At 39.5% G+C, this 27787-nt stretch overlaps 1 protein-coding gene across 1 annotated transcript in view; it reads left to right on the forward strand.

Annotated features, from left to right (window-relative positions):
* The window catches only part of LOC125447149 (activating transcription factor 7-interacting protein 1-like), a 174949-nt gene that overhangs the window by 12041 nt on the left and 135121 nt on the right, over window positions 1–27787 (forward strand). The window contains exon 2 of the mRNA XM_048521327.2: window positions 6157–6365. The gene's annotated coding sequence lies outside the window, so the exon portion shown is untranslated. The remainder of the gene's footprint in view (window positions 1–6156; window positions 6366–27787) is intronic.

Raw genomic sequence — 27787 nt, forward strand, 5'->3', positions numbered from 1 at the left:
CGATCTAACCTTGCTAATTAATCTACCATGTGGAACCTTGTCAAATGCTTTACTAAAGCCCAGGTAAACAATGTCTACCACTCTGCCCTCACTTTGGTTGCGTCTTGTTTGCTGACTGTCCCTAATCAGTCCTTGCATCTCCAAATGCATGTAAATCCCGTCTTTCAGAATCACCTCCACCAACTTACCACCATCAGTGTCAGACTCATAGGACTATAGTTCCCAGGCTTTAGCTTGCTGCCTTTCTTATTTTAAAGGCATAACCTGTAGCCACCCTCCAGTTCTCTGGCGCCTCACCTGTGATCACAGATAATACAAGTTATCTCCAGGGATTCTGCAATCTGACAACAAATTCCCTCCCATGCAATGCTGAATTGGTAACCTAATCACACTTTTTTTTGTAACAAGGTTTTTCTTCTGTGTCCACTTACTTTTGCTAGTTGTTATCTCAATCCTTTTCACCAGGGAGAATAACTTCTCCCTATCTATTCTGTCCACCCACTGCTTCATAGCAAGTGGAGCACTTTCTTTAAAGCGCAGTAGTTGTATGGAGGCAATTTTGTGCATGGGATGATACCACTAATAGTGCTTCCATTTTAACAAGATTTGAAGGTGTAAGTGAGACAATTTAATCTGGGGAATTGTGGGGAAAGTATTGCAGTTGAGATCACTTAAAGTATTTGCAGGTGCAGAATATAATGAATGTTGTGCATGGCTTTCTCAAGTCAGCTAACCAAGGCATTGCCGTTTATCTACTCTTGTAGGTTAGGGCAATGCAGTAGATGTGATATATGGACTTTTAGAGGGCCTTTTTGAAGGTAACACTGCAGACTTCTGGCAAAGGTCAGGATCCAGATAGAATGATATGAAAGGTAACTGTAAAATCAGGGTATAAAGGGAGGCGATGGCCTAGTGTTATCGCTGGGTTGTTAATCCAGAGACCCAGATAACATTTCTGAAGACTTGGGTTCGAATCCGGCAATGACAGATGCTGGAATTTGAATTCTATAGAAATCTGCAATTAAGAATCTAATGATCACTGAGTCTATTGTTGATCATTGGAAAAACCTATCTGGTTCACTAATGCTGTATTTAGAGAAGGAAACTGCCATCCTTAGCTAGTTTGGCATCTGTGACTCCAGACACGTGCAATGTGGTTGACTCTTAGCTGCCCTCTGAGCATTTAGGGATGGGCAATAAATGCTACCTAGCCAGCAGTGCACTTGTCCTGTGAGTGAATGAATGAATGAATAAAGGAACCAGTCAGTGTTAAAAGCTATTTGTTGAACAGCTAGAATGTGCTGTTCTACACAACTTCATAAAAATACTGAAAATACTTGGCAGTATCTTTGGAGAAATAAGTGAATACTTCGGGCCAGTTTCCTGCTCAGTTATATTTTTGTATTGGTGTACCTGAGGGATTCTGTGCCATGTTGAAAATTAAATGATTGGACGTGAGTTTGAAATATGATGTTGAATGTGAAACGATACCAAAGTGTAGAATATAGTCAATATGAATGATCGCACCTCACTAAAACACAAGAGATCTCCAGCCTGAATGAATGGGTATCTAAATAGCAAATGAATGGGTGTTTCATTTTGGTAAGAGGAATGGATGCAGTATTTATTCCTTAGGCAAAAAACCTGCAAAAAATGCAGGAGTGAATCCAAAACATCTGGGAATGCAGATACCAAAATCTGTACAAGCTTAATACTGGAGTTTCCTTTTCTAGAGGAATAGAATTCCAAAGAAGTCTACATGGAATCTTGTTTACTGCACCGTTGGAGTATTTCTCTGTAGATTGGACTCCATTTTTAGTGTTTTTGTTTTGAGGGGAAAAAAGTACAGTTTACACTAGAATTGCAGAACAGATCAATTACAAAATTTGAAAGATGCAAAGATTGAGGAGCCAGCCTTTGGGCTCTATTTAAAATTCCACTCTGGGATAGAGAAGACTACAAGAAGGTCTAGCAGACCTTTGAAATTTGCAACAGTGTTATGAAGTGGATGTGGAGACTGCTTTTGGAGCATTCAGAATAAGAATGGTATGAACTATAAAATTTTAAAAATTAAGATGGATTTTGGGCAATTTTTATAGACCATTGTGAAACAGGACACCCTAAATGTATTAAAGCAGGTAGCTGTGAATACTTAAGGAAATGCTAAATACATTGAGCTTGGGCAGGACTTCAATGTTTTTTATTTTGCCAACTACCCTGTCATCCTTGTATCAGTGATAATGGGAACTGCAGATGCTGGAGAATCCAAGATAACGAAGTGTGGAGCTGGATGAACACAGCAGGCCAAGCAGCATCTCAGGAGCACAAAAGCTGACGTTTTGGGCCTAGACCCTTCATCAGAGAGGTTGATGAGGGGTCTAGGCCCGAAACGTCAGCTTTTGTGCTCCTGAGATGCTGCTTGGCCTGCTGTGTTCATCCAGCTCCACACTTTGTTACCCTGTCATCCTACCCACTTGCTAGTTTTTTTCTTTTTATTTTAAAAAAAGGTAAACTGCCTTTGCAGGATTCTACATGATCAAGAAAATAGAGGTGAATTATAGTGGCATACAAGCTCTCTAGTTATAATCTTCATTTTGTTTCACTTAAGAACGAGATATCTCTTGGCTGGCTGTCTGTCTGGATATATACTATGGAGATTCTGCTTGTTGGGGAGTTTGGTTGAGCTCTCCCCTGGTGACATGGAGTGCTCAAATTCATTGTAGGCTGCACCTCGCCCCTTTTTTTTAGTGTTTTCAGTATTTGTATCAGTACTGACTGTTTATCCTGCATTAACTGACTGGCAGAGAAATGATTATCTTAAATTTTGGCAAAAATGAAGATTTTTATGTTTACCATGTGTTACACCTGTACCATTGTGAATGAAGACCTAGTTTTCTTTTAGTGTGAATATTGGGTTACTGAGCTTGGTTTTCTCTTAAAGTGCAGTTAAATGTTTGGGATACAGTTGTTCTGTTTTGCAAAATCTCACCTTCTGAGGAATGATAGATATCAGCCAGAATATTTTAATTCCCCACCAGAATGATACAGCCCTCATCCAGTGACAGTGCTACAGTAGGAGATTTTGGGTGAAATAAAGTTAATATATTTTACCAAATGCACACTCAGCATATAATTTTTAAGTTAAAATAATGATACTACACATCAGTTCTGTTTTCAAGTAGCAAGGTTCTGGTAGAACTAGATTTTCTAAAATACTAAATAAAATTCAAGTCACTTTAAATGGGTGATTTTTGGCAAAGTCCCACTGACGTGAGGCCCTGAGAGAACAGCTCTTAGTACTGCAGAATGGCAGCCATTTTGTGATTTTTCTTTTGCTGGGACTCTGGCATCCTGCATTAAGCAAGGAGCTCAGCAGTTGGAATCACATGACCAGAAATCACTTGGAACCCAGATTGCTCCATTTCTGTATTATGCTTTTCTTAATCCAGCCTGTTTCTCATGAAATGCATTGTGCGGGAGGATCTCTCCTTTAGTAATCTGACTTCATCACAGAACTGTTAACTGTATAGTGCTTATGTAGTATTTCTTTGTTGATAACCATAGTCTAAAATTTTTGACTTTTAGCATTTTAATATACTTCAGTTTGGTTTCCTTTGTTATTGAAAATGGAAACTTAATTCTGTATATACAAACTTCTCATTTTGGTGGCGGATGGCTATTTCGAAGCCAGGAGTAGTTTATGGCAAACTGAAGTAAAAATATCTACTGTTTGGGGAAAATTGTCCATTTTTGGTGCTTAACCTCCCAGGAAGCAAGACATAGGACATTTTTGTGAAGGGTGTTGAGTATTCCTTTTCTATGCATTTGTTTTATTTTTCCTTTTATTTCTGGATCCATTTAGGGACCAGTTCAGTCCCCATGAGCACTGTAGAAAGGCTTACTGTCCAGCTACTGGGGTGGCACATTGGCTCAGTACTGTAGCCCCTCCGCACCACGGACCCGGGTTCGATTCCAGCCACGGGTAACTGTGTGCCTGGTGGAATTTGCACATTCTCCCCGTGTCTGTGTGGGTTTCCTCCGGGTGCTCCAGTTTCCTCCCACAGTCCAAAGATGTACAGGCTAGGTGGATCGGCCGTGCTAAATTGCCTGTAGTGTTCAGGAGTGTGTGGGTTATAGGGGGGTGGGGTTGGGTCTGGGTGGGATGCTCCAAGGAGTGGTGTGGACTTTGTTAGGCCGAAGGGCCTGTTTCCACACTGTAGGGAATCTAATCTAATCTATTGATTTTGTTTTATTTTAGCCATCTAAAGGAATCCTGCAAGCATAATAAATGTGCTGGTACACTATGATTTCAGTTAGTGTGCAATTGGCACATGTCACTAAGTCTTCAATGTTATAACAAATGTCCTTCATTTCACTTTGGGCATTCAACTGGAACAACTCAATCTACTTCCCAGTTGTATTAACTAGGCAAATTAGCCCCTCCAGTAATGCTTTTGGTGCTGTTTTTCTCTATGCCAGTGCTTTTTATGTTGTCACTTTTTTGTTACAATTTAATATTTATAACTCCCAAGTTGTATTTGATGCAATGTACTGTTTGATGCAACTGTTTTCATTTTCAGAGTAACTGCAGTGCAAATAAAGCAGTAGTCTTTTTTCTTTTTAAAAGAAAAATAAGCTAGGCTATGTATATATCCATATCATACACAGAACACGTGCAGTTATTGAGGATAATGTGTGGTAACTAGCCTGCTCTTTATTTCACATTTGTGAAGATGTTATAACTGGCGGGTGCTGTGAGCGTGAGTCATCTAGATCTTTCTCACCAGTGAAATCCAGTGAAATGAAAAGCAGATTGTGCTGCTGGCTGTGTACTTAACATAGGTGAGAAAGTGGAACAAAGAGGAGGAAATATTTTCTAGTTTCAATAGATCACATTATCATAGATGTATTTGTAATGAAAGTGCTTTAACTTAGGTTTCGGATGTTGGATATTTTCAGTGCTATGAAAATGGAGTTAAAATATTACATACCTGTTTTATAGAACTAATTTGTTCTGAGTTTTTTTCAGATATGTATTTCTAAGGGAACTCAGAATACTAATCTCAAGTTTGTTCAATCTTTTTAGGGTTTTTTTAAAAACTTGGGTGTTTATTTGGTTTGAAGTGACTTTTAAATTGGTTAGAGAAAAGGGTGATTTACAACTCCTTGGATGTGAATCACATGGATATAAATTCAAATTGTGGGTTTTGGGGCTTAATCTAAGGGGCACATTTTACATTCTGGCAATTTCCTCTAGTATGTTCTTGAAGTGGGGCTTCTTTTGTGTTTTCCTGCCCTTCCCCCTCCTTCTGGTGCCTGCTGGTTTCAACAGCCGCCTGGCTTGCACTGGCAGCCTGGAATCTCTGGCCTGGATTCCTATGAAGCAGCATGCAAACTTGTACTATTGAATCCTGTTCGCTAATTGCCTGATAGCATGACTGATAGACAGTTGACGTTGGTGAGGGGCCGCCTCCAGACACATCTGCTATACTGTAGTTGCATATCCAACAATCAGAGCTTGCTGTCTGCTGGTAAGTCTTGTTGTTACTGTGGTTGTGCGCTTGCAGCTATCTGACTGTAGCAGACAAAGAATATTTTACACATACACCGCACACACCACACCCCCACACACCCACCAGCTAAAATAACTCATTGTGGACTGGCACTGCAGGGCAGGAAACCATGTTCTAACTGTTCTTTGTACAAGGAAGAAATTGTTTTTGTTTGAGGTGGGATGAAACTGTAGTAACCTTAATTGCCTGTGCCTTTGCAACCTCAAAATGGCTGACAGTTGTTGTGGCTGTTCTCCCTCTTGTTAAAATGTCTGAGGCTAGTTCCTGTGCTTTATTTGTGGAAATACAAATATTTCATAACTTTTTTGCCAGGTAAGCAGAATTAAATATTTTATCAGAAAAATTTTGGTGTTTTCAATCTTGCACACTTTCTTTCTTCTCTAGCTCTCCACCTCCTTAGCCACTCCAATTCCTAATTGAACAATTTTTTTTTTTTTGTTTTTTTTCCCACCCCACTCCCCCCACCCCTTGCTAATCTCGGGTACAAACAACTTCAAAAACGTAATCTACTAGTTTGTTTTACTGTGTGTTGTCTTAAATTAGAAATGCTATATTTCTTGGAAAACAATTGTTTTATATTTAGTGCACTAGAACCTGTGTAAAATGGTCACCGTCAAAAGGAACAAAAATGGCTGCTAAGTGGAGATTCAGGACCTACTTAAGCAAAATCGTAGCATTCAGGACTGTTTAAAGTCGATTGAAGACCGGTTAATATGGTTGAACGTTAATGTGATGTTCGTAAGACTTACCCTATTTTCAACTAGAGGGATGTGCACACTTTATTACTTCTTGGTAAGTAACAAATGTGGCCATTTTCAGAAATATTTATCTTTTTGGTTTGCAGGGAGGGGAATAATGGAATTGTTGGTATAGTTTCAATTTGTCACAGAACATGAATGCTGGAATTATATACGGGATGATGGGAGTACAGGAGAGGGATGGGCTATTCGGTAATTGCAAGTAATTTATTTTAGGTGAAAGGATTTCCAGATTGCAGAGAATGCCAAGTAAAACATGTGGAATAGTTTGCTTTCTGTCTCCCCTAAAATGTTAAATTTTGCAGCCATGCATGGTGGGAAGGGGTGGGGACATGTGTGGCAGTAGAGCCAATTCATGTTGTTTAGGTCAGACATTTTTAAGCTTATGTTTAAATGTTTTGGACCTCCTTGCCAATGCAATATTATTAATATTTAAACCAGTGTTCTAAGTAATGTTTGGGTTAGTAAATTTTTGAAACTTTTGTTGACCAAACACATTGTTCGCATGATGTTTATGCTAGTACCAGGATCATCATCACAGTCTTCAGTACTGCAGCTTCTCTCAGGGTTCCAGGATCTTCTCATTTGAGTTTTTCCATACAGTATTTATTTTGATATGCATTTCATCTGTTGCATGATTTTATGAAACAAATATGCCAAAATGCCAGTTTGAATTCAGTTAGAACAAAGTCTGTTATTTTCCACTTGTTACATTTTTAAGGTGACTCTGTTTTCGACTGGCTGCCTTTCAACATTTTGACATTTTTGGTTTGAAATTTCACAGGGAATTTTAATATCTCGTTTTAAAGCCAATATTTTTCTAACACAGCCACGTGCAAGTTTTAAAATGTACTAGGTGTTGATTTTCTTTCACCCTTCCTTCACGTTCATTTGTTAATCACTGCCTTGCCTACCGCCAACAAAATTAGGCTAAAATGTTTTTTCATTCATATAGATACGAACTGTGTTTGAGATCATTCTAGATTGAATTGTGATCGAAACACCTAATAATGCCAATACAGTTTTTATTTTGGGGCTTTTACCTTACTAGTAACCTTAAAATGTTCGAGCATAACTATTTATCTATCTTGCATTTATAACCTTTCATTTTACACTGCCTTATTGAAGCTTGAGTTGCTAAATCTGTGAGCATCCTTGAGTATCAGTGATGCAGAGGGCATTGTATTCAAGAGCTCCATGAATAGAGTTAGAATCTTTTTGGAGTTATTCACGAGTGTATTGTTGTTTTTGTTGGAAACTGTCTTTATTGCCATATTAATAGATGGTCACTTGATTATGGGCAACTATGTCTGTAATACAGCTTGAATTATTAACACATGTTAATGCAGACAATAAGCAGGCCTGTCTGCCTAGTGTTCCTTATTTAACAGGTGACTGTCAAACAATTATAAAGTCATGGTGATGTGGAGTATTAATCAAGATAATAGGCTGAAGTAATAAATGGATGAAAAGTCTTTTTTCTCCACGCACTTTTTTTGCTTTAGAGATTTCTGGGAAAATATTATCTTTCTGTACCACTGACTGCTCTGTAGTGTTTTTTACCTGTTGTTTTGTTCTAGATTATTAATGCTATTATGTCCCATCAAAAACATTTGGCTTTACTATTTTAAAAGTAATTGTATTCCTTGTCTCTGGGGTGGCGGGGGGGGGGGGGGGGGGGGGGAGAGACAATGTAAAACATTTCTTTTGTAATGGCTTAAAAGTCAGTATTAAAGAAATACTTTGATCAGACATTGATTTGAGCTATGCTATAAATTTTTGACTTCTGAATTGGTTTTTAAATTTTTAGAATAATTGAGAAATCAATTTTGAATTTGTGTGCTGTATTACTTGGCTTTTTAGTAATATAACAAAAGTTCTACACTTAGTTGTACAGTCATTGAAGGCTAACTGCTGTGTGCTGTAGAGAGATAATAAACCATGTTACTTTTTTAGCAGATATATTTATAGTTGATGTTATTGTAATGATCCAATGACATCAAGACAGGAGCTTAATTGACATGGGATCTAAATACCTCAGTTGACTGGAAGTGTCTTGGGGTCACAAAAGATGCCAGGATGGTAACAGTGATAATTGTTTTGGACTAGTAGTTCAGAAGCCCAGTCTAATGCTCTGAGACTTGGGTTTGAGTCACTTCATGTCAGCAGGAGGAATCAAATCCAATTAACTGTATCTAAGTAAGTCTTCATAATGGTAGTCATAACACCATTCTTGACTGTCATAATAACCTATCTGGTTCGTTAGTGTCCATTGGAGAAGCAGTGTGGGTCTGTGACTCTAAATTGTTCTCTGAAATGTCCTGGCAAGCTATTCAGATCAAGACCAATTCGGGATGGGCAACAGTGTTTTTCTTGCCACTGACAAGAAGATAAAGTTTGTGGAAACATCTTTCCTCATTGAAATGAGTGCACTGTAGAGGTGGTAGCAGAGACCGTGTTATAACTTGATTTTTATGGACAATTATTCATACTTCACTGATTCATGCAAATGTCTGTGCTTCCATACACAAGGCTGCAGTTGTGTATTTCCACTTGCACTTAAAAATGCAAGCAACTGAAGGCATTGAATTTTACAGTCATGTCAAATTCTTTTCCATTGTGAAATGATCTGTGATAGGCATATTTGTCTACTTTTGATATACTGTTTGTTTTATTATATAATATTGCATTTAAGTTGTTGCCATTTTACAGATTTTGCAGCGATTAGTCTGGGTTTTTGCTTAACTGTGTAGTCTTAATTTTAAGACTGAATACTGATGATAGTAATGCAAGAAATTTTCAGTCTGGTTATTTGCAATAACACATTTTGCAGTTTTACTTGAGTGTGACACCCATTGAGGAGTTTAGGGAATCATATTTTTATGCTGTTTGACTTTCTATTGGAACAGATGTGAAAGTAACCTCTAGCAAAGGGTCCAGCATTGCTCTTTCCACTGGAAATCATCAGTTCCGTTTTAGAACAAGTGAAATAAATTTTTAATGTAAAAGTCCAATTGGAGGAAGCTTCAAAACTGCTCTGACATTGACATTGACATTGACTGACTACAATGCAAATATATAAAAGTGACACTGATGACATGGACCAACTAGGCTTGAATTGGCTCTGGAAAGATATTGATTCTTGTGTATATATTTTTGGTAATGATTGTTAACCAGTAATCAGGACAAAGACAAATATGCCTTTAAGTCTGAAAGTTTACAAATTGTTGCAGTTCCCCAGTGAATGAAAAGTGCTCTTAACACTAACGTAAATGAGCACTATCCTTAATGTCAGGCACTTTACTATTGATGATCATGAATATTCTTTTGAGAAACTGCCCCACAAATAAATGAACCACACCTTATCTGCAAAGTTTTGTGTACTTGTAACTTGCTGTTCTTTCTTTTCTCAGCATTCCTACCCCCTCCCCACAAGTATTATTTTATCTGCTGGAAAGAACTTGTTTGCCATTTATGATAAAATATTTCTCTCATTACAAAAAAAGTGAGAACCTTAATCTAGCAAGAACAACACCATTTGGAGATCTGTTATTAGTCATTGTATTTGTATTTGTTCTCCAATAATCTGAGTTCAGAGACCACATCCTGTGACTTCATATTTCAGATGTAGATAGAGCTCTTTTTCTTTGCAATAAGGTGCCAAAGAATGGTGTCATTTACTACTGCCACAAGGAATTAATAATCCATACCCCATGGATTTTTCTTTTTCCTGTCAAGTAGTCACAATCTGATGTGATTCGAGGAAATCTTCAGATGTCCAGCAACAGGGTAAGTAACCGGTCATATTAAAATATTATTACAGATATCAAAACCAAGACCAGTGATTTACTTTTCATTTTTCATTGTTATTTTCAGGTAATCAATAATTGAAATCGGATTATAACGGACTTAACAAAAATTCCACAAGTTTGATATTTATCGTAAATAAGGGTTGAATTCTCTAAAAATAAAGCGACCTTTTCAGGGCTAGTGAGGGTGTTTTGTTGAAATTACTAAATTTAAGCTGTTAACACAGTCACACTTCATTAATCAAGACATTTTTGGAGGAATTTTACAACGGGACTAATGGTATAGGCATACACATTATGTCAATTCACTGCTTGGATTTTTAATTTCTGGAGGAATCTTCAATAGTACAACCTTTTAGGAAAAGAGGGAAGAGTGTACAATCACTGTAAGCAATTTTTTTGAACTAATGTTACTCTGCGTCTAGACTCTCAAAGTTGCTGTCAGTTTATATGAAATAACCTCTGTTTAAAATGCCTGAATTTTGCAACATTCTCCTCCCATAATTGTCAAATGCCAATCAATAAATTGTGCCAAACAAAATTTAAGCAGTTCTAAAATTAAGTTTGTGCCAACAAGTGTATCCTTCACCATTGACTAAACTTTGGAAAGTGCTGTCCTGCAGAAATTTGTAATGATAGTTATTTGTGGGTATTTTTCTTCTTGACTCTGACTCTGTCTCTCTGGTTTTCAGTTACTGCTTCTGATCATCTTTGAATTGTGTTTTAACTTAAAAATTTCCCATCTGACTTCCTACAAAAGTTATTGTTGGATTGTACTAAAAATATTTGATCAAGCTTGAGGTATACCAATGATGCAGCGGCCAGTCTTGGACAAAGGGAAGGTTTGAGTGCAGTTTAACCTCCCTGGGACTGTTACATCTTTTGTTGTTACCTGAAAGATGGTAAAAGCTTAATAGTATGTTGAGACACTTTTTAAAAAATGAAATCCTCATGTTGGGTGTTATATTTTTCTTGTTTAAAGCCAATTCTCAACCTCAACCAACTTCAAAGTTGTTTAAAGGCTATAAACTTTATTTTGCTTGTCTTGTAGTAGTGGAGGACATTGTTAATGTTGTGATCAAATGAAATGCTACACTAATCTTTTATGATGCACTGCCCCCCCCCCCACAACTTCCCCACCAAACCAGGACTCCTATGTTAGAGAAACGGTTGTATTAAACAGTTGCAAAATCAGCTCAGAATTTGCTGTGTAAAATGCTGTGAGCTCTTCAGAGTTTAGAACCATAACAAAGTTCCTTGTTTTCAAAATGCCGTACAGAGAATCAAAATGTTCTTTGGTCCACTGCTTGGCTGTGACTGGACCAAATATTTCTGCATGAGTTAAATCACAGTTTCCCAAAATGAACACCCCCACTAGCTGAAGTATTGGGGTTGTGAAACCTGAGGCAATAGCTATATTGTGTAGTAAGTTTAAACCAGTTCTGTTCTAACTGAGGGAATTGAATGATTTTTGAGCTCAGTTGGGCCACTGGATATAGTTTGGGAAGCACAGATTTAAATGATAAAGTACAGAAAATCTTAAAGATGGCTGCGTCGGAGATTCAACAAGTGATAAACTGAGTCAAAAGACTCAATCATCTCCAGTCTAATTTCCACTGCCTTGATACTTTGATTTGCAGTATATAATTGTATTTCAAACTTTCCTTCTCCCAATGCTTTTTTGCTTTTCTTCATGTTGTACAGGATTATTAATGACCACGTTGCAATTCAAAGCAGACTTTTGCTGGTGTGATGCTATGCTGACACATGCAGTGCTTTGAACAGTGGTGTCTGGAGTGGGGAAGATTTGTAATGAATGAAGTCTTTAGCAATTCTTGCAATTTTCCTCACACCATGGTGAGGCTAATGGGAAAACAAAACATCTTGCTTAACAAAATGGGAAATGGAGAGAAGAATTGGGACAATCTGTTGGGTATTTGTAAGGAGAAAATAAACTGCATTTGCTGAAATTTTGGAAAAGGAATCTCCCTTTTTTGGGTGGGATAAGATAAAAGGGATAATAACTTTTCCTTCTACACACAATGCTGGGTCTATGCATTTTGGTAATTTGAGCTCATCAAGATGAATGAAATGGAGGTAACTTTATTATGCTCCACGCAACTATCTGCGTTGCTTTAACAAAGGATTCTGTTGATTTTGAGAGATACTGAATAGCTCAGAGGAGGCATGTGTCTTTGAAAGAGACTCCTGGGGAGTGTGATTTGAATGCCAACTGCTTGGCAGACACATATTTCCAGTTGTAATTTATATTAGTCAATCTATTGAGTATCTCTTTTTTTTTCAAATTTTCTTTGTTCTGGGAATTTATACTATTCAAAAACAAGGGTTTGGTGGGGGTGATGGTTGAGAGAGGCAGCTCACTAAAGTGAAATATTGAAGTGTGTGCGATGTTCTCAGGTTTTCCATTTTTAAAAAGAAGTACCAGTTTAAATTTGCCTAAAAATTAGAATATAAAACAGTGACTTGATTGAAATGTTTTATTTTGTGCTTTTGCAAGTTAAATTCTGTTCATGAAAAGCTGTGTATTGTGAAGCTTATTATCTCATTACTGAAATCAAGTAATGGTTATTGGGAATGTTCTGATTTTCAATTTTATCCACGTCAGAGATGACTTTGCTCAAATTTGGCTTATTTCAAACTTGCAGGCATCCAAAATTCCAAATGGAAATACATACATACAAATTGGGCCCAGAATGGTTAATTTGGCTCAAAGCCCAGTCTGATCATGATTGATCTGCTTGTGGCCTTGACTGCACCTTCCTGCCGTTCTTTCTAAATGTGATGTGGCCAATGTCCTTACAACTGTGGCAAAGCATCACTGACTCTTGGATTCCATTCCACTTGCAATAAATGGCAGCATTTCATTTGTCTCCCTGATCTCTCGCTTTACATACAAGCTAAATTTGTCACTTGTGTTCCAGGATATTAGGTGCCTCTGCTCCACAGAATTCTGCTGTGTCTGTCTGGTGCTGCGTTTCCAGTCTTCCAGTGTGGACCAGTTCATTTTCCCCATACCTTGCATATGTCAAATTTCTGCCCACTCACTTGACGTATCTATATCTTTTGCAGATTCCTTGTAACCACTTTAGAATTTTATTTTCTTCGTATTATTAATGGCAAATTTAGAAACCATGTACTCATTCAATCTTCTTCCACTCACTGTATATTGTAAAATAGTTGAGACCCAAATACCAATATCTATGGCACTCCACTCTTGTACCTTGCCTGCTGGAGAATAACCCATTTTATGCCTGCTATCCATTTTCTTGCTAGCCAACCAATCCACAGTAACATTACCCCCAACACCATGAGTGCTTATTTTGTGTGGTAACATGGTGACACCTTGTCGGTGCTGATTTACATGACATCTACAGGTTTCCCTTTATCCATACTGTTTGTATTCCCTCCAGAGAACTTTAATTTTAGTAAAATGTTTTCTTCCTTTCAAAAAATCATGTTAAGTCTGCTTGATTGCATTGAGATTTTCTTTGTGCCCTGTTTGTTACTTCCTTCAATAGAAGATTCCATGATTTTTCCCTACGTGTCTTAAGCCAACTTGTGTGTAGTTTCTTACTTAGATTTCCTTTTCATGTATTTTCTGGAAGACCAGAGTTTAAATAAGTCTTGTTGCCTGAACCCAAACCACATTTTCTGGTGTCTTGTAATTATTGTAAACTATTGGGAAGTTGGTAAGGAAATGAATTATACAGAACTTCCTAATAGAATTTACTTGACACATCTACTTGTATTTTCAAACTTGCTCCTAATCTGGGCGTAGCAAAAGTCAACTTGGATTCCAAAACAAACAATTTTATAAAAATCAACTCCTATCATTTACGCTGGAAGCTGCACATAAAAATGCATTGCTGGTGTTTCCAGTTAGCTTCCCGTTCTGTGTATCTGTTGTTATTCAGCACTGGCATTTTGCCAGGCTTTGCCTGTTTTGAGTTAAATTATTAGCCCGGTTACCAAGCAACTGTCACGCGTCTCCTAGAAACCAAGGGAGCTGCTGCCTGGGGCAGCAGAAGTGCAGCTGAGCTGTGTGAGTAAGCAACTGGAGTTGCAAGGCATGCTGTGGAGTTGAGCAAAATCTGTCAGTGCACGACTGATTTAAGAGTTGATTAAACACCTGTTGTATTTTGTCTTGCCTTGTAGTACTGAGACTTTATTGACTAATTTTAGCATATAAGGAAAGAGGACTGATAATAGAATACATGGTGTACGACTATACATATGTAGACATTTTGTATTAGCACCATCTTTTTGCAAATAGTAAACTGGTGAGACATTTACGGAATTACCTAATTGAAGGGGATATGGATTTCGCTTTAAATTTCATTATGTATTTCCTCACCTAGTGAGTAATCATGTTGGCTGCCTTTTTTATTAAGGCTGTTTAACTGTTAGTCTTATCAAGGAGCTAAGCTTATTTCGTCTGCCTTTTTAAAGTCAAATGTACGAAAATAGAGTCTCTAAGCGAGAATTGAAGCCAAATAAATCAACTTTTCGCAGAAAGCATAAATAGTCCAAAGTAATGGAAAATTACTGACCAATGCAGTGTGTGTACCAAATTTCAGCAGAAGTTTGATTTGTAATTTAGTATTCTGACCATCTTACAACTTCTATTCTAAACCAATAAAATGGTGAGATTTACAAATACCTTTTGTGATATAGCTAATACTAATGTAACAGTATATGGATGTGAGTTTGCTCGCTGACCTGGAAGGTTAGTTTTCAGATATTCCAGCTCAGCAAGCCAACTCACATCCAGAACCTCAACCTGAGCTACAAATCTTCTCAAAATTCGCTAGTAACAGTATATGTTCAGTTCTGAGGCCCGTATTTACAATTAAATAAATCACTGATTCTATAAACAACATTATCCAGTAATAATTCCTGTAAATCCCCCTCATGTACTGAATACAAAATTTCAGAACTTCTGTTTTGAGAATGAATAAGCTTTTTGAGGGTAAGTAGTGTATCAGTGATCGGCTAGCTTTCTTTTAAAAAAGCGAGTGTTAACCTCCCCTGTCAGTGCTGATTGACCAGTAATTTTCTAAAGTCAGTAAGGCACAATGAAGCTTCTCTCATCATACAGGTGAGTAACCATTTGAGTATCCAGCCTTACTACTTCTGAAGTTGACTTTGTTCTCATGGCAGTACACAAATGAATTATGAATGTTGGATCAAGTTATGTAATCCGCTGAGAATTTAATGCTTTAACCGATTTAACCACACCCAAAGTACATTTGAGTCTGCTGTTAGAAAGGTAGTATGCAGTAAAACATACGACCTGATGGCTCACTGATTAGCACTACAGCCTCAGTGCCAGGGATTCAGGTTTGATTCCAGCCTCTGGTGACTGTGTCTGTGTGGAGTTTGTACGTTCTCCCCATGTCTGCGTGAGTTTCCTCCCACAGTCCAGAGATGTGTAGCATGGGTGAATTGGCTGTGCGAAATTGCCCATAGTGTTCAGGGATGTTTAGGTTAGATGGGTTAGACATGGGAAATGCAGGTGTAGGGGAGTGGGTCTGGATGGGGTGCTCTTTGGAAGGTCGGTATGGACTTGCTGGGCTGAATGGCCTGCTTCCACAGTGTAGGGAATCCATAATTCTATGATCTCTTGATTTTAAAAATAAATTTGGCATGGGGTCTGAAAATTAAAAACATGATTTACAAACAGTAATATTGCTCAGCTCAGAATTGACCATTTCAAGGTCACCACAATTCTGGCTGCTTTTCCAATTTGGCTTCAACTGTAACTGAGTGAATATGCAGATCTGTCTTTCATTGGGATTCTGGCTGTTGCTGGCAAAGCCAGCATTTGTTGTCCATCCTTATTTGCCCTCGAACTGAATGGCATGGAGTCATTTGCAAGTAAGTGACATTGCTATGGATTTGGAGTCACAATTAGGTCAGACCAGGTAAAGACTGAAGATTTCCTTATCTAGAACCAGATGATTTGTTCCAACAACTCTTAATGGTTACCATGCAACCATTAAACTAGATTTGTCCAATTCCAATTTTCCATCTACCGTGGTGGGTTTGATCCCATCTTTACAGAACACTAACTTGGGACTCTGGATTACCAGTTTAGTGACAATATCACTGTCACCACCACTAGTCGTTATTTTGGATTCCTTTAGATTCCTCCTCCTACTCTCTTCCTCCTTTGTACTAGTGATTATCTATGTGTGATTCTATCCTCTCCACTCTGATTTCAAATATTTTTAACCAAGCTTCCAGAGAAACTTCTGAGCTAAGCGGATCTCACTCGGGGAAACAATTGTTTTAGGTTCAGTCTTGATTAAAGGTAGTGACTCCCTCTTTCAATTTTAGGGGTGAGAGGAATTACAGGTCTTTTTACCACCATGGTAAATATATTAGTAGTTATTTTCCACAAATTTTGCTTTCTGATGTGACACTTCCTACTTGTGACCAGAATAAATATAGCCCAGGGATTGAAAGGCAGCTTTTCCTACCTGGGAGTGGAGCAGAAGCAGTCCAATGGAGCCTGGGGTTGGAGCATCAGCTTTCCTACTTGGGAAGTAGAGAAAAGACGACAGCCTCAAGTCATCTTTCCTATCTGGGAGCAGAGGCCATTGGCAGTATTGTCACATGGTGATGATAGCAGACAGCTTACTAAAAGGGATTGCTGCTGTTCTCTGAAGCAAAGCACATGAATCCAGAGATGCTTTGCATCTGCTCCAGCTCTGAGCAAAAGAATGGCAAGAGGAGGATCTATGTAGGTAAAACTGGCATAGGAAGGATTCTGAAACTTCAGTACATGAAGCTAGGTAGTAAATTTAAGAAGTAAAATCTCAAGTGGTAATCCCGGGTAATTACCCAAACCATGTACAAATTGACATAAGATTAAGAGCTGAATACATGGCTGAAAGATTGAGGGAGAAGTTGAGTTCTGTTTTTGAGGCATTGGCTGGGAAAAGTGAAGTCTGTACTAGTGGGTTTATCTACATTGAAAGTACGCTAAGACTGGTGTTTTTGCAAGCCATGTAGCTAGAGAAGTTGAAGGTCTCAAATTATGTAATGAGAACAAGGAATCAAATTTGTGAAGGGGTGGAAAATCCAATTTTTGACAAAGCAAGATGAGGTATTAGTATGGGAAATGATAAACGGGACAGGAACGGACAAAGTGCAGATCTAACAGTAAATCAACAGCTAAGATTAGGCATTATGAAATTAATTAAAGGGGAAAACCTGAGGCTGTATCTGCATATTAAGCATTCAAAATGCAACAGACGAACACTTAATCAAGTACAAACTTTGGGCTAATGGACGCTATAGAGACATGGCTGTAGAATTAAATAATTTTTTTTGGATCGGAATATTGAAGGGTAGGTGGCAGTTAAACAAGACAAAGCTAGGTAAAGATGAAAGAATGGTTCAGTTGATTTTAAAGGTGATACTTGCAGAATACAGCTGGATGGCCTAAATTCAGGAAACCAGGATATTGAAGCAGTTTGAGTAGAGAGGAGGGATGATAAAGGCCAGGACTCACTTGTGGGAATGGGTTGGTCACTGAATAATAGCCACATAGCAAGATGGAATATCAAAGAATGGAAGTTTGTCTGAAACATCTAGCCATTGTCAGGGATTTTAATTCTTGCATGCAGACTAGAAAATATCAGATGGGCAGTAATATCCTTAATAAGGAATTCACAAATTTTTTTTAGGCAATTAGTTTCTTAAAGCTGTATGCTTTGACACTGGAAAATAGGCTATATTTTCTTTGTATTGACCAACAAAAGTATTAGTTGACATCAGGAAACATCAGGCATAAATAGGTAATTTTCTACTGTCAAGAAACTACTAGTGTGCCACCGTGCTCTCTACCAGGAGCAGAGGTTTGTTTTTATGCTCGGTTTTGAACAACTTGTTGAAGAGTTGGATGAAGACCTGAAGATATAGTTACCAAATGTGCTGATGACACAAAGATAGGTCAGTAAGTTGTGAAGAGAACATGAGGGGTCTGCAAGGAGAGATCAGTTAGGTGAGTGGGTAAACAGCTGAGAAAACAAAACATAATACAGCACAATGGCCTATTTTAGTAGGAAGAATAAAAAAAATTGCTATCTTAATGGTGAAAGATTGCAGAGGATTCGGGGATCCCAAATTGAATTTCAATGTTAGCCAGGCACAGCAGGTAATTGGGAAAGCAAATAGAATATTCATGATTATTGCATTGTAAATTGAAAGCAAAAATAAAGGGGCTTTGTTATACTGGGCATTGATCATATCTGGAGCACAGTATATAGTATTTGTCTCCCTCTTTGGGGAAGGAAGTAAATGTGTGTTTTCTTAATCTCTTTGGGACGTTAGGCAGTGAAACTGAACATTAATATGTGAAAATTACATTTGTTTCATTATTTGAGAAGTTAACATCTAAAGTGCTCTGTAATGTAATTTAAATGAAAAGGAGGAGCAGTGTTCAGACCTCTATTCTGGGAGCTGAGAGTGTAGGAGAGGCCTTATCTGGAAAGAGGAGAGCATCCTGGGAGAGCTTTGAGATGCCGCAGTCCGGAGCATTTTCAAGAGTTAACAAGTCCAACTGTGGTAATTACAAGAGAATTTCTGTTAACGTTGTGAGAAGTCATCAAGATTGTCCTTGACCATCTCTTCCCTGTGGCTGAGGAACTGCTCCTGGAATTGTAGTGCATCTTCCGACCATGGAGGGGCACAACGGATATACATTTCACTATGTGAGAAAAGAAGAGAAAAGAACCTGCTGTACCGCATGCCTGTGATGTTACAAAGACATTTGACACAGTCAACCAGGAAGCATCATAGAGCGTCCTTGTCCACTTTGGTTGCATGAGTAAGTTTTATCACCATCCTTTGCCTGTTCCACAGTGATATGGAAGTTGTGGTCCTGACAAATGACTCATTCCCCATTCAGACCAGTGTCAAGCACAGTTGCGATTTCACCCCACCGCTGGTCTGGATTTACCTTACTGCAGTGCTTCAGCTCACTGCCAATAAGCTCCCTGCTGGAGTGGAGTTGACCTACAGAATCTGCGGGGAAACTATTCAGCCTAGTGCTGCTTTCAAGGCAAAACTAAAGTCATCTCAATCAGTGTTGTCAAGCTGTAGTACGTGAATGGTGTTTGCGTACATGCAAACTCGAGGACAAACTCCAGACTGTCAACATATTTTTCTTGTATGAAAGCAAGGGTCTTCTCCCGAGCATCAGTTAAACAAAGGTCCTCCACCAACTTGGCTCAGAATTGCAGAGTGAACCCCCTGAACATCAAGGTCCATGGTGTGGCCTTGGAGAACATTGGCCACTTCCAATGCACCTTGGATGTCCTGTGACTGAAGCAGCAGTTATTGAAGAGATCCAGCACTGCCTCCAGTGTGCGAGTGCAGTTGCCTGAGGAAAATGGTCAAGGATGCTGACATCCGGTTAAACGCCAAAGTCATAGCTCTGGTCTCTTGTCCGCGCGCACCCCCCCCCCCCCCCCCCCCAAAAAAAAAATTGGGTCTGAGACATGGCTTGTCTACAGCAAATATTTGGTGCTGGAATGGTGCCACCAATGCCTATATAAGATCCTATGAATCCACTGGGAAGACACACACTAACACCAGTGTCCTTGCTAAGGCCAATCTCTCTTCCATCGAGGGACTGACCACCCTTGATTGGCTACAATGAGCTGGGCACACTGTCCCCATGACCAACACAAGACTTCCCAAGCGGGCATTCCACCAACACTTGGGCCAATGACTCCCAAGAAATCACAGTGGAGGAGGAGCATCCAGGAAGGCATTGACCACCTCCAGACCCGGCATCAGGGAAATAAAGCAGAAGCTGGGTGAAAACAGTGTAAGGAATGTACTGCCCCACCAATGCCACATCCAGCCCTTCCCACAACCACCTTCTGCTCCAAATGTGGCTCAGTTTGTTCAAGCCGCATTGGCCCCCTATGGACTCCGCCTAAGAGTAGAAGAGAGTTTCCCTTGTTGCAAGGGATTGCTGCTGCTGGTGAACTTCATCAAGTTCAATGTTTGAAGTTTGAGCAGGGAGGGCAGGGAGAAGATGTTTATAGCTGAAATTCAGTTGGGAAAAGGAGGAGCGGAAGAGGTTTACGAGCCATCTTCACTTCAGCTAAAGCAGTGAGTTTAGCAGATGGGTAGAGCAGTATTTGTGCTGGGTGGTGGTTAATGTCAACATCTGATGCAGTGTAAATCGTCTCCAACAGGAATAAGAAAACGGTTTCAGTGATTTTTGAACCAAGCAATGGGAGAAATAATAGTAATTTGAGTAGATGTCAAGCAAACCTGTGGTCACAAATCCCAACAAATTGAATTTTAACAAAGTTATAAGTAGTGGTCAGTGTAAAATAAAAGATCAAATGGAGAGATTAAAACTATTTACCAGAATGTAAAAAAAAATGTATGCAGCTGAGCCACTCATTAGTGTATAAATATGCTTCACTTGGGAATAAGTGGCTTTGAGCCGATTTAAAAGTGCTCTCTTGTTTCTATATAGTTTAATTAGCTGTTATTTTAATGTACAGCCTAACTTGTCCTTCACTGTAGCATTATTAAAAATCCATGTTATGCAACAGTCTCCAAAAACAATCTGTTAACCACGAGAGAGACCAGTAACCTTCTCCCGTAGGCAAATATATTAAGTGACATTAGTGTTAATAGACATCCTGGGGAAGAAAATGTTAACAGTGAATGTTATTTATGTAATGATCCAATTTAGTCTTGTGTAAAGTTCTCTGTACAAATATCCCATTAGGAACATGCTACCCTCTCCTAACAGCAATTAAGCCTTCTGCTTCTACAGAACTCAAAATTAGGTTTGTTTGGATTGGAATGTTTTTTTAATGGATTTAAAGCATTATGCTTAACCTTTTTGCAAGTAAGATGAATATTAGAAACTCCTGTAAAGGAAAAGATAAAATGAGATTGTGTTAGGAGCTCCTATTACGTTTGTATGAGTACGTAATTTTATTTGATTATTGTGCTAGAAATTTGAGATTTTCAAAATTAAGCTTAATTTATCTTTTGCCTTGCTCTCCCCATGCAGCCTGCGTTCCTTTTGAACTCCATGTCGCATTCACTTTTTCTTTTTGAGTTCTTGGGTTACCTTCTAATAGCATCCATCACAAAGCCCTTCACAATCAAAGTACTTTTGTATTTGTTATCTTACTGTCGGATGACTTGCCAATTTGTTGTCTTGATTCTACAGGCACTAATGAGCTAAATCATCAGTGAATTTCATCCATATTGGCAATGCTTAAATAATTGTTGCGACAAGAGAAAAATTGAGCTGGTCTTATTTAAATACTGCAATGGGATCTATTATGGCCGCCCTACAGGACAGATTCATGTCAGTAATTAATCTGGAAGATGACAACACTAAGTGCAGGAATCCTTCAGTTTTATACTAAAGTATCAGGCTAGATTATTTGCTCAGGTCTTTTGTGAAGTATGTGTGACTAGATCATAGCTGAGCAAAGGCTGTTTTCTCATCTGTTCTTACCCATTGTGGCTTCACATTTTCCCTCATGAGATGTTAGATTTGAAATAATAGATACTGCTCTGGCTTAATTTTTGTGGCTGCTTATGTAAAATGTTGTTCAACCTCAATTGGGACCAGAAGGTACAAGAGTAGAATTAGACCACTCCAGCCCCTTTTTGAGTCTGCTCTGCTGTTCTGAACTCCCAGTCTCCTCCTTTCTCCCTGTAACCATTTTTCACCCCTTTCTCATCAAGAACTGGCTGTCTGTGTCTTAAATACACTCTGAATACGAGAAGCTGTTTATCTAGGGGCCATTCTTGTAAACCTCTTCTGGATGATCTCCAAACCCAGCACATCCATCCTATGATATGGGGCCTAAACTTTCCCAATACGCCAGATGTTGTCTGACCAGAGTTTTATACAGCATCAACTGTGTCCCTGCTGTGTTTTCAAGAGGGCTGGAGTAAAGGTTTTTTTTTAGTATTCACTTGCCGTCCTAACTGCCAACTTAACCTCAACATAATCTTAAGGGAGTCATGAACTAAGACTCCTAAGTCCCTGATTTCTAAAACTTGTTTAGAAAATAATCTGTGCCTCTGTTCTTCCTACCAAATGGTTAACCTCACATTTTTGCGCATTGTATTCCATCTGCAACTTTGCCCACTTCCCTAGCTACTCCATGTCCTTCTGCAGCCTCCCCCCCCACCTTTTTAAAACTACCTTTCCCTCCACCTATCTAGTGTCATCTGTAAACTTAGTGATAATGTCCAGTGTTCTTTCAATCCAATTTATTAATTTATAATGTGGATAGTTGTCCCAACACTGACCCTTGTGGAACTCCATTAGTCACTGGCTGCCATCCTGAAAAAGACCCTATTATGCCTTCTCTCTGCTTTCTGCTAATCAGCCAATCTTCTATTCAGGTCAGTAGCATATCCCTCACACCTGGGCTTTTTATCTTGTTTAGCACCCTTCTGTGCAGTACCTTTTTTTTGTTGAAGGCCTTCTGGAAATCCAAATAGATCACATTCACTGGCTCTCCTTTGTCTATCTTGCTTGTTACCATCTGAAAAATCCTAACAAATGTCAGGCATGACCTCCTTTTGAAGCCATGTTGTCTCAGCCTTATTTTACCATGCACTTTCAAGTACTTTACTACTCCTCCTAATGGACTAAAAAAGATAACAAAATTGATTTTTAAATTGTTTTATTGTGCTATGGCATTGATTCTAAATAAGCTTAGTCATTAATTCATTCATGTGAATCTCCACAATATCAGCAGACACCTGGGGTGGTATCATTCAAGCAGAAGTTCACATGCAGGTGGAAAGAGTGTTTGCTGGTAAACACAAGGAGACACAGACTGCGTGCTTTGTCTTTTAACCTCTTCCGACTCCAGAAAACACAGCGATAGCTCTACCAAAATTCTGACTGATAAAGAACAATTGACACTACATCGATTAGGGCATTTTCCAGGGAAGTTTTGGGCAGTTGAGATTACTGTAGAAACAGCTCACTTAACAACCGGGGTAACTCATTACTGATTTTTGTTTTAACTTGTTTTAATTGATGTAGATATTGATATCTGCCCTCCCAATGTATTGTACATTTAAAATGTATTGGATTCTGAATAATGTTTTGGAATTTTTTTTTACTTCTCCACTAAATGGGTTTGGAGATGAGGAATACTTTTGTGTGTTTATCATTAAAACAGTTGCAACAAATCATCATTACCCACTGGGATAGGGCACAGACTTCTGTAGATTTTAAAAAACCTGATACCGCTAAAGTATAAGTCACTAATCTACAAAGTACCATGCAATCAAACGGGGCAAGTGAATGAGGGGGTAGGGAGAGAGAAAAATGTCATCTGGAGCTGACTAAGATTTTGTGGATCTACAAAGTGAATTGATTGACAACAAGCAGTTGACTTATTCAATTATGAAGTTCTCCCTTTTTATTGACACTGAATACAACTGTTGAGTCAGAGGCAAACTAAGGGGAGATGTGGTATTGTTGGGGTTTTGGACTAATGCATTGGAGTTGTGGATTCAAACATAAAAACTGCAGCTTTTTTTTCCTCTTTCCAGATTTTAAATTACTTTCATGATCACTGTTTGAGACTATCAGCAATTTGTTGTCCAAATCCAATCTGGTTCCTAGTTGCCTTTTTTTAGGGAAAGAAATCTACCATCCTTGGCCTGGCCTGCGTATGACTTCAGACTCGCTGCAATGTGGTTGACTGACTTTTAACTTTTCTGTGGCAATTAAGTATGGGTGGTAAAAGCTAGCCTTACCAGTAGGCTATCACCCTCTGAAAGGAATAGATTCCTAATTGGAAATGGCTATTCACTTTTGGGGAGGTATGTTTATACCCTCATTTCTCTTCTAACATTTCCTTCTGCAACTAACTTGTGTTAATTTTAAAAATTAATCTGAAAGGACTGATTCACAATTCAGTCCAACTCCCCACCCTGCACTGGGGAATCAACCTTGGACAACAGGAATCAGGTTTGTCTAATGAATGGTCATCTCCTGCTTGCTGTCCCAATGCTGCAGAAAGCCGGCCAAAGCCAAGAGGGAGTTTAAATGTATGACATCACCACAGGTGCAAAAATTACCAGTAAGAACAATTGCAGTTTGGAGGGAAGAATGGGGGCCCGGAGTTAAATGCCAAACTACACAGCTGTGTGTGTTGTTGACAGCTAGAGCTTGAACAATGAGATCTGAGAGAGTGAAGCCCCTCTTCAGGAGCAAACTAGTGTCTGCTTGGGAGGGAACCATAAGGACACTGCTTGAAGCTTGAAGCAAGGAACAAATAAGTGACTGGAGGAGTGAAGGCTAACGGGAAGACTCTTAATCAAGGAGCCATATCACATGCGTTTGGTAGGATACCACAATGAGACTACCCTGAAAAAGGAATTGACCCACTCTTTCTTTCAAAGACTGAAGCAGCTTCTTCACCAAACAGTCATAGAACTGTTCAGAGGGGTTCTGCATATTTTGGAGGTTGGAATTGCTAGACTCAAATGGTAACATTTCAGCCACGTGACTCTCGCTCTCTTCTCATTTCCCCACCCCAAAAAAAAATTCTACCTTGAATATAATATCTAACCACCTTACTAAGGTTTTGTCTGTTGGCTTGGGAAAATAGTCTGGGTAGTTATTTAAGAGTTTGTATCATTTGTCATTCCTAGAATTTCGTGAAGTACTTTTTCCACTAATAGTAAAGTTGTTCCTATTTTAGATAAAACAAATGCCAGTCTAGATCATTATAGCTCAGGGCCAGTAAATTTGGGACAGGTCATTTGGGAGGAGTTATCACAGTAACTTCAAAAAAACTTGTTCATAATGTGTTACTTTTTAATCTGTGGCTATGTTTGATAATTGTTGTTTGTAAAGACATTTATTTGAAGTTCTATTCTGTGGAAGTGGAATGAATGCATTCGTACGTAGAAATTAGTTTTGATAATCTAAGACTGCTGGTACTGATTGCCAAATAGGAAATAAGTCCCAGGAAGGAACAAGTACTGTGTTGTGTTTGGAATCAACAAAGAACACTACCTACTGAGAGAAATATAATTCTGGAAAGTGTGAGCCAGTGACCAATGTGCTAAGTGCAGACAGTTGGAAGTCAGAAGGGTGTCTAATAAATTACATTTGCCTATTAGCGTGGGGTATGTGTGTATATTTTTCTCAGGATGTGAATTGATTTTGATAACTGTTCTTACTTGCAAAGTTCACTTGCTGTCTGGAAGACCTGAGTACCTCCGATTTCTATCTGACCTCCTCCTGAGTTATTGGAGAAGTTGCCACGCTGAACACAGATTTTCTACCTCCCTCAACCACCTCTTTACCAACTACCAGTGCGACATCGATTGCCTCAACCTCTCCACCCGTCTCACGCACTCCAACTTCTTTCCCCCACAGAATGTGCAGCTCTCCGCTCCAACCCTAACCTCACCATCCAACCTGTGGACAAGGGAGGCGCAGTTGTGGTATGGCACACAGACCTTTACATCGCCGAGGCCAGGTGCCAACTCTGACAACTCGAACTGCCCCCACAATCATGACCCTACTCCTGACCACCAAAACATCATCCCTCAGACCATCCATAACCTCATCACCTCAGGTGGCCTCCCATCCACAGCCTCCAACCTCGTCATTCCCCAACCCTGTACTACCCGTTTCTATCTCCTTCCCAAAATTCACAAACCTGATTTGTCCCGGCTGACCCATTGTTTGTGTCTGTCTCTGCCTGCTGCAGTCCCACTGAACTTGTCTCTGCTCCCCCCCCCCCCCCCCCCCTCCTTGTCCAGGATACCTCCCATGCCCTTTGCTTCCTCCAAGACTTCCAATTCCCTGGCCTCAAAACCTTACCTTCACTATGAATGTCCAATCCCTATACACTTACATTCCCAACGCAGATTGCCTAAAATACTCTGCTTCTTCCTCTCCCACAGGCCCAGCCAGTTCCCCTCCTCCAACACCCTCACCCTGCTTAACTGAACTCATCCTTGCCCATAACCTCTCCTTCAACTCCTCCCACTTCCAGTAAACTGAGGGGGTGGCCATGGGAACCCGCATGGGCCCAAGCTATGCCTGCGTCTTCGTAGGATACGTGGAACAGTCCCTGTACACTGGCACTATTCCCCACTTCTTTCTCCCACTATATTGTTGACTGTATTGGTGTCCCACAAGGAGCTTGAATAGATCATCAACTTTACTAACACCTTTTTCACCCAACCTCCAGTTCACCTGGACCATTCCTGATACCTCTCTCTCCCTTTCCCGGACCCCCCCTCTGTCTCCATCTCTGGTGACCACCTCAAAAGTGATATCTATTTAAAGCGCACCAACTCCCACAGCTACCTAGACTACAGCATCTCTTGCCCACCTTCCCGCAAGCATGCGATCCCCTACTCGTCCTCTTCCTTCAAGATTGGGTGTTCCTTTCGTGAACATCCCAGATGCCCTCTTGTCTCGAAGAGCACAAGCGCCCCACCCCCTTCAGTGGTGGAAAATTCTCTTCACTGCATCTCTTGTGTTTCCCACACCTCTGCCCTCACATTCCCTCCACAACAAAAACAAGGACAAAATTTCCCTTTTGTCCTCACGTATCACCCCACTAACCTAGATTCAACATATCAGTTTCTGCCACTTCCAATCAGACCCCACAACCAAGAATATATTTCCCTCCCCATGGGGACTGCTCTTCCATGACTACCCACTAGCCCCACCACCCCCACACCTTTTTTTTTCTCTGCAACCTCAGGAAGTGCCATCCCTGCCCCTATACCTACCCTTCCCCATCTCTTCTCTCTTTCGTTCCCCCCCCCCCCCCCATCCAAGAAACCAAAATAACCTTCCACATCAGACAGATGTTCACCTGCACATACACTATATGTGGTCTACTACAGCTGCTGCTCCTGATGTGGCCTCCTACATTGGTGAGACTAAGCAGAGGCTTGGAGATAACTTTGTTATCTCTCTTCGGATTTGAGTGTTGTCCTATTGCTGGAATCCCGGCTTGTGTTTTAGATGAGGTAGAGCAGACCTGTTTTCTGAATACCTTTTTTTTTGTACAAGGTCTGCTTTAGGGATTTCACAAGTTCTTCTTAACATTTTACAGTATAGGTTATTCATTTAAAAGTAACAACAGTTCATAATTCCTGCAATTCCATTGGGCCCTGCACAAATCTCGCTGATTTTACAATGGATAGATTGGTAATGTATCTTTTAAAGTACTGTCACGCAATAGAAATGATCTATCTTGTTGTTCTGAGAAGCATTCAGCATTGAAACACTGCCATATAGTTGTGGTTCTGAAGGATATGCCCCAGGGTTCAAAGCTCCTCTGATAACTGGAAAGCTCTTTTTAAAAATGGGTCATTTATAGTCCCATTTTACTGTTTACTCAACACTAATTAAATATTATTCCTTTTGTCCAGCACCATACCATAATTTGAAATACTGATTTTGTTCTAAACAGGGCCAAATTGTTCTGGCAACTTCTATTTGCAGAACCTTTTTGGCTACAATACTTGATGCAGCTTGGTGTTCCCAATGCGCTGTTACTCGGTTGAATAAAATGCTGCTCTTGCTCTTCTGTCTTTTGTGCTGTCTAACTGAAAG

The sequence above is a fragment of the Stegostoma tigrinum genome, chromosome 38, assembly GCF_030684315.1.
Source record: "Stegostoma tigrinum isolate sSteTig4 chromosome 38, sSteTig4.hap1, whole genome shotgun sequence".
Lineage (NCBI taxonomy): Eukaryota > Metazoa > Chordata > Chondrichthyes > Orectolobiformes > Stegostomatidae > Stegostoma > Stegostoma tigrinum.